Source organism: Tamandua tetradactyla, chromosome 17, assembly GCF_023851605.1.
Source record: "Tamandua tetradactyla isolate mTamTet1 chromosome 17, mTamTet1.pri, whole genome shotgun sequence".
Taxonomy (NCBI): domain Eukaryota; kingdom Metazoa; phylum Chordata; class Mammalia; order Pilosa; family Myrmecophagidae; genus Tamandua; species Tamandua tetradactyla.
Genome location: NC_135343.1, coordinates 38,232,757 through 38,240,577, shown reverse-complemented (window position 1 = coordinate 38,240,577; position 7,821 = coordinate 38,232,757). Strand labels below are relative to the sequence as shown.

The window sequence follows — 7,821 nt, the reverse complement described above, 5'->3', positions numbered from 1 at the left end:
AACAGCTTGGATGCCCTTGTGACCAGAGCTTCCTCCAATTCATTCATCTGCCTCTGGAGTGGTTCTGAACAGAGCACCTTCTGCAAAGGAGCTCCTAGATTGGGGACTTCAGCAGTCATTTGGAAGCTTCTGTAAGGGGATAGGGTAGAGGAAGGAACTTTGCTTGGCTGATTCACTCTTATCTCATTAACAGAAATAAGACATGTACAGAGAAGGCAGATTTGGGGTAAAGACAATGAGATCGATTTGGGTCATGAAGTGAAGATGAGACATCCGGGTGGTGCTGTCTTGCAGTCAGTTGGAGACACAGAATTGACCTTCAGAAGGCAAGGCTAGAAATGAAGATGGGATGGATGGTTGGGCAGATAGAATTAGACGTGATAGTGAAAGCTAGAGACAGGCGTGGAAGAGAGTGTAAAGCTGGAAAAGCTAAGGACAGTTGCTGTGATAATATCTATTCTTTTGACCATTTTCACCAGAACTTTGGAAATTTGCATTTGGAATAAGCTGGTGAAGTGAATGCGTTTTGCAAACTGTACACTATCCAGATGCATCAGCCTCTGTGTGCAGCTCACAAACTACATGCTTAACATTCAGATGTATGACATTGTCTGACCATTAAGTTTCTCAAGGTAGGAAAATTTTGAGGGATACTCCTGGGATTTCTCTGTGTTTTCTCCTTTCCTTGAGCAGGTAGAAGTCCTTTTTTTAAATACATTTTTTAATTTTTACAAATGTATACTGTATATAAACCAAAACAACATATGAACATGAACATTCTTAACATACAAACATTTCTTGTATGGTGTGCAGTCAATGGCTCACTATATCATCACATAGTATATTCATCACCCTGATCATTTTTTAGAACATTTGCATCACTCCAGAGAAAGAAATAAAAAGAAAAAACTAACACATACTATACCCCCATCCCTCCCTCTCATCTACCACCAGCATTTCCATCTACTCAATAGATTTTAACCTTTGTTCCCCCTATTTTTTTTCTATACCCCTTACCACTCCCTTTCATTGTTCACTAGCATTTCAATCTACTCAATTATTTTAACATTTGTACCCCTTATTATTTCTTTTTAATCCACTTTTTTTACTCATCTTTTAATATCGTAGATAAAAGGAGCATCAGACACAAGGTTTTCACAATCACATAGTCACATTCCGAAAGCCATATCATTATATGTTCATCTTCGAGAAACATGGCTGCTGGAACACAGGTCTACAGTTTTAGGCACTTCCCTCTAGCCTCTCTAATACATCTTAAACTAAAAAGGGGATATCTATAAAATGTGTAAGAATAACCTATAGGATAACCTCTCTACTCTGTTTGAAAAATCTCAGCCACTGACACTTTATTTTGTTTCATTTCTCTCTTCCCCCTTTTGGTTGAGAAGATTTTCTCGATTCCTTGATGCTGAGTCCCAGCTCATTCTAGGATTTCTGTCCCACATTGCCAGGGAGGTTTACACCCCTGGGAATCATGTCCCACATAGAGTGAGGGAGGATGGTGAATTTGCTTGCTGTGCTGGCTAAGAGAGAATTCTCCACATGGGGAAGTTGAATTTTCCCTCTTTCTCACCATTCCCCCAATGGGACTTTGCAAATACTTTTTTATTCACTGTTCAAATCACTCTGGGATTTACTGGGGCATCCCTCTGTACAAACCCACAAAATCTCATGCCCTGTTCAAGGTTGCATATGCTTATGGTGTTCAATAAAACTGTCCATATAAGTTACATTAGGAAATGCACTAGTCTAAATATAAATTTTGTACCAATTAAACATTTTGAAAATATGTTTATTGACAAATCTTCACACATATACAGGCTGCTCTAGTTTTCTAGCTGCCAAGATGCAATATACCAGAAATGGAACAGCCAGTGGACTCTCTGCTTCGTAGTTCTGCAGCAATCTGTCATCCTTCTCCGCTCTCTCTGAATCTCCTGCTTTCTTCAAAATGTTCCCTGTTTTATAGGATTCCAGTAAACTAATCAAGACCACCTGGAATGGGTGGAGACATGTCTCCACCTCATCCAGTTTAACAACCACTCTTGATACCAGGGAGACAATCTAATTAAAGTTTCAAACATACAGTACTGAATAGGGATTAGAAGAAACAGCTGCCTTTACAAAATGAGATTAGGATTAAAACATGGCTTTTCTAGGGTCTATACATCCTTTCAAACCGGCACACAGTCCATACATGGTGTACAATCAGTGACTCACCAGATCATCACATAGTTGTATATTCATCACCATGATCATTTTCAGAACATTTGCATCACTCCAGAAAAAAAAATAAACAGAAAAAAACTCATATTTACCATACCCTTAGCCCTCCCTCTCAGTGACCACTAGTATTTCAATCTACCCGATTTGTTTTACATGTCGTTATCCCTATTATTTATTTATTTTTATCCATATTTTTTACTTATCTGTCCATACCCTGGATAAAAGGAGCAATAAACACAAGGTTTTCACAATCCCACAGCGATTGTAAAAGTTAAGTCTTTATTCGTTCATCTTCAAGAATCAAGTCTACTTATTCTTACGCATTAAGTAGATATCAGCTTGTTATTTATATCTTTATTTCCTTACATTGTAGGAGTTGGCCCAAAATGAGTAGTGCATTGGAAGATTAAATATCAAACATAATAAATTTTAAAACTTCTCCTACACAGTGATAATGACAACTGGCACAAATGTTTTGATGTACATTCTTACTCAAGGACTCTGCAATATAATAGTTGTAAAAAGAGTAGATTATTTAGAAAAAAATTCAAAAATTTTGCTTTTTATTCAGATTGTCAGATGTAATTGAGAGAGAATAATCAAACTACTAAGCAAAATATGTTGTTCAAAATGTAGTGGAGAGGCTGGAGGGAATTGCCTGAAAATGTAGTGCAGTGTTCCAGTAGCCATGTTTCCTGATGATGATTGAACAATGATATAGCTTTCACAATGAGACTCTGTGAATGTGAAAACCTTATGTCTGATGCTCCTTTTAGCTACTACAGCAACAGAAGAGTAGAATATATGGAATAAAAATAAATAATAGGGGGAACAAATGTTAAAATAAATTCAGTTTGAAATAGTGGTAAATGAAAGCGAGGGGTAAGGGGTATGGTACGTATAGTTTTTTTTTTTCTCTCTCTATTATCATTTTATTTCTTTTTCCGTTGTCTTTTTATTTCTTTTTCTAAATAGATGCAAATGTACTAAGAAATGATGAATATGCAACTATGTGATGATATTAAGAATTACTGATTATATATGTAGAATGGGATGATTTCTAAATGTTTTGTTTGTTAATTTTTTTAATTAATAAAAAAAAAGAATCAAGTCTACTGGAACACAGCTCAACAGTTTCAGGCACTTCCCTCCAGGCACTCCAATACACCATAAACCAGAAAGGGATATCTATATAATGCACAAGAATAACCTCCAGGATAACCTCTCGACTCTGAAATCTCTCAGCCACTGAAACTTTATTTTGTCTCATTTCTCTCTTCCCTCTTGTTCTAGTTTGCTAACTACCGAATGCAATATACCAGAAATGGAACAGCTTTTAAATAGGGGAATTTATTAAGTTGCAAGTTTATAGTTCTAAGGCTGAAGATATGTCCCAATTAAAGCAAGTCTATAAAAATGTCCAACTGAAGGCACCAACAAGAAGTTACCTTCAGCCAAGAAAGGCCGACGAAGTTCAGGGTTTCTCACTCAACTGGAAAGGCACATGGCAAATATGACAACATCTGCTAACTTTCTCTCAAGGCTTCTTATTTCATCTCCAAAGGTCTCTGGCTCCGTAGTTCTCATGGCTCTCATGGATTCCTTCATTCTGAAACTTTCTCCAAAATACTTCCTCTTTTTAAGGATTCCAGCAAAATAATCAACACCCACCTGGAATGGGTGGAGTTACATCTCCCTCTAATTAATACCCACAATTGGGCGAGCCACATGATCTAATCAAGCCTTCAGCCTAAAGTACTGAATAGGGATTAAAAGAAACAGCTGCCTCCACATTATGGGATCAGGATTAAAGCGTGGCTTCTCTAGGGCACATAATCCTTTCAAACCAGCACACCCTTTTTGGTCAAGAAGGCTTTCTCAATCCCATGATGCTGATCCTGGCTCATCTCAGGAGTTCTGTCCCATGTTGCCAAGGAGATTTACACCCCTGGGAGTCATGTCCCACATAGTGGGGGAGGACAGTGAGTTCACTTGCTGTGTCATTTAGAGAGAGAGAGGCCACATCTGAGGAACAAGAGGTCCTCTGGGGGTGACTCTTAGGCATAATTTTAAGTAGACTTGGCCTATCCTTTGCAGGGATAAGTTTCATAGGGGCAAACCCCAAGATCAAGGGCTCAGCGTATTGATTTGGTTGTCCCCACTGTTTGCAAGAATATCAGGAATTCTCCAAATGGGGAAGTTGAATATTTCCTCCTTTCTCCCCAGTCCCTGAGGGAACTTTGAAAATACTTCTTTATTCACTGTGCAAATTACTCTGGGATATATCGGGGCGTCATTAACCTGGACAAACCAACTAGATCTCACACCCTATTCAAGATTCCATGTACTTACGGTATTCAACTAAACTGATCATACAAGTTGAATTAGGAAATGCACTACCCAAAATATAAATTTTGCACCAAATAAACATCTCTCCCTTTGGTCTCACACAGAGGTTGAAGTTTCTAAAATATGGACAATATCATCCTCTACCCTGTATTCTGATCTACTTTAGTCTTATCCAGATCAGCTTCATTCATCTCTCTAGTCAAAGTCTGATTCCTTTTCAAAGTTTTAAACAGTTCCTGTATGGGGTGGTGCTGACTTTCATAGCTTCAGAGCTCCAACTCTGGGTTGCAGGAGTCACACAAATACCTGATGTTTCTGGAAACGACCACATTATATACAAACAGCTCAGTATCTCAGAATTTAGAAATAACAGTTACAACTCCTGAATATATGTGACTGCTGTTAAGAGCTTAAAATCTAGAGCCCTTTACAATAGGCCCCAACCTGATAACCCATGCTCTCAACTTCAATTCACTGAGTTTTATATTATAGTTAATCCATATGAGTGAGGCATGATACTATTTGCCTTTTTGTTTCTGACATTTCATTCAACATACAGTCCTTAAGGTTCATTCACCTTGTTTCATGCCTCACAACTTCATTCCTTCTTGCAGCCCCTTGGTGGTCCATTGTACATACAGCACAGTTCCCCCTCCCTTCCCTCAGTGATGCACTCTTAGGCCACCTCCATCTATTGCAAATCATGGACACTGCCTCCAGGAACACCAGTGTGCAAATGTCCATTTGTGTCCCCACACTCAGCTCTTCCAGGTATATACTGAGCAACGAGGTTGTGGGATCATATGGAAACCCCACCCCTAGCCTCCTGTGGAACCACCACTCTGCCCTCCGGAGGGGCTGCACCTCTCAGCTTCCCTGCCAACAGTGAATAGGTACATCTCTTTCCCCACATTTTCTCTAGCACTTGTTTCTCTCTGTTCATTTTTAAACAGTTTTATTTGCACATCATGTCATCCAACCTAAATAAATAGATGTATCTTCTAGGTGGCAGGCTTTGTGCTCACTTTCCTTAGGGGAGTTTTGCGGCAGGCTGAAAGCTGAAGTTGCCAGCAAATCACTTCCCTTCCTGGCTTTGTTTGCAAGAGTCTAAACCCATGAGGTGATTGAATGTCCAGAAGGGAGAGGAAGCAGGAAATGGCTCAGAGGGAAACATGAGCAGGCAAAGGGGGGTGGGTTTCCTCAGACTGGGAGAGGGGTTCAGGGGTCCAGTGACAGCTGGATCCTGTGGCCTGCACCCTGACCACACCCTGGGGAGGTGGCTGGACTTCAGAGAGCAGCAGCCATGGGGTTCCCAGTCTCACCAAATCCATGTTTCCCAAGGGTAGCATGAAAGCTAGAGGACCATTAAAGCAGAGGGAACCAGAATACCTGGGACACTGGAGATCTTGGCAGTGACCAATGATGACCAATAACTGCAGGGTCTCCTGAAATTCTGTCATGGATAGTCTGAGATAGCAATAATTTTATGTCAGTTTAGAGATGAAATTAAACTGATTTTAAAAATTGATTCCATGATGGAATGTTAAAAAAAAGTTTCCAGGGAAGGATATACTGTACTACATAAGTTACACTTGCCCTGACCATTTTTATGCATACAGCGTTTTCTATATACAGGATTCTTCTTGGAAGGTAAATTCACAGAAGTGGAATTACCGAGTCACAGGATATAGACATTTAAGGCTCTTAATACCTATGACCTAAATGCCCTCTGACTGGTTGTGCCTTTCAGATTTGGATATTTTAAACTAGAAGTCTCGGTTCTTTGCTCCTCCACACTCGACAAACAGGTGCATCTTTTTGTGCAGTGTCAGCCACATCTCTGAGACATGTTGGTGAAGGTCAGAATAAACAGATATGGCCATATTGGGTGCCTGGTCACCAGGGCTGCTATAAATTCTGGCAAAGTGGAGATTGTTGCCATCAATGACCCCTTCATTGACCTCAACTACATCAAAGACACCATCAAGATTGAGACTGGGAAGCTTGTCCTCAGTGGAAATCCCATTACTATCTTCAAGGAGCATGATCCCACCAACATCAAATGGGGTGATGCTGGTGTTGAATATGTTGTGGAGTCCATTGATGTCTTCACAACCATGGCAAAGGCTGGAGCTTACTTGAAAGGTGATGTGGAAAGATCCTCATCTCTCCCCCTTCCAGTGATGTGCCCGTATTTGCACTGGGCATGATCCATGAGACGTTTGATGGTTCCTTCAAGATCATCAGCAATGCTTCCTGCACCACCAACTACCTGGCCCCTCTGGCCAAGGTCATCCATGACAACTTTGGCATTGTAGATGGACTCACGGCCACCATCTACACCATCACGGCCACCCAGAGGACTGTGGATGACCCCTCCAGGAAACTGGTATGATGCTCATGGGGCTGCCCAGAACGTCATTCCTGTATCTCCCACTGCTGCCAAGATGGTGAGCAAGGTCATCCCGGAGATCAATAGGAAGCTCACTGACATGGCCTTCTACATCCCCACCCCACAACGTGTCCATCATGGAGCTGACCTGCTGTCTGAAGAAAGTGACCAAATATGATGACATCAAGAAGGTGGTGAAGCAGGCATCAGAGTCCCCCCTAAAGGGCATTCTGGGCTACCTTAAGTACCAGCTTGTCTCCTGTGACTTTAACAGTGATATCCACTCTTCCACTTTTGATGTGGGACTGGCATTGCCTTCAAAGACTACTTCATCAAGCTCATTTCCTGGTCTGACAATGAATGTGGCTACAGCAACAGGGTGGTGGACTTTATGGTCCACATGGCCACCAAGGAGTAAGAGCCCCTGGATCACCATCCCCAGAGACAGCATGAGAGGAGAAGAAAGACTGTCAGTTGCTGGGGAGTTGCGGCCCTAACTTGATTGCCCATCCTCCACAGCTTCCATTCCAGACCCTCTAAAGAAGGGGAGGGGCTGAGGGCCCTACTTTGTCATGTACCATCAATAAAGTACACTGAACCATAAAAATAACAAAACCAGACAAAAAACTAGAAGCCTCTGTTCGGTGGGGTGGGATGGAGGAAAAGACTAAAGACCTGTTGGTGTGCTGATATGAATCTGTTGTGTCCCTCAGAAAATCCAAGTTCTTTAATCCTCATTCAGTATTATTGGGTTGGATCTTTTTTTTATTGTTTCTGTGGAGATGTGATCCACCCAATTGTGGGGGGAACTTTTGATTAGATGGTTTTCATGG

The 7,821-nt window shown here is 41.1% G+C and overlaps 1 pseudogene; it reads left to right on the top strand.

Annotated features, from left to right (window-relative positions):
- The first annotated feature begins 6,443 nt into the window (after positions 1-6,443).
- On the top strand, positions 6,444-7,406 carry LOC143661135 (glyceraldehyde-3-phosphate dehydrogenase pseudogene; annotated as a pseudogene).
- The last annotated feature ends 415 nt before the right edge of the window (positions 7,407-7,821 follow it).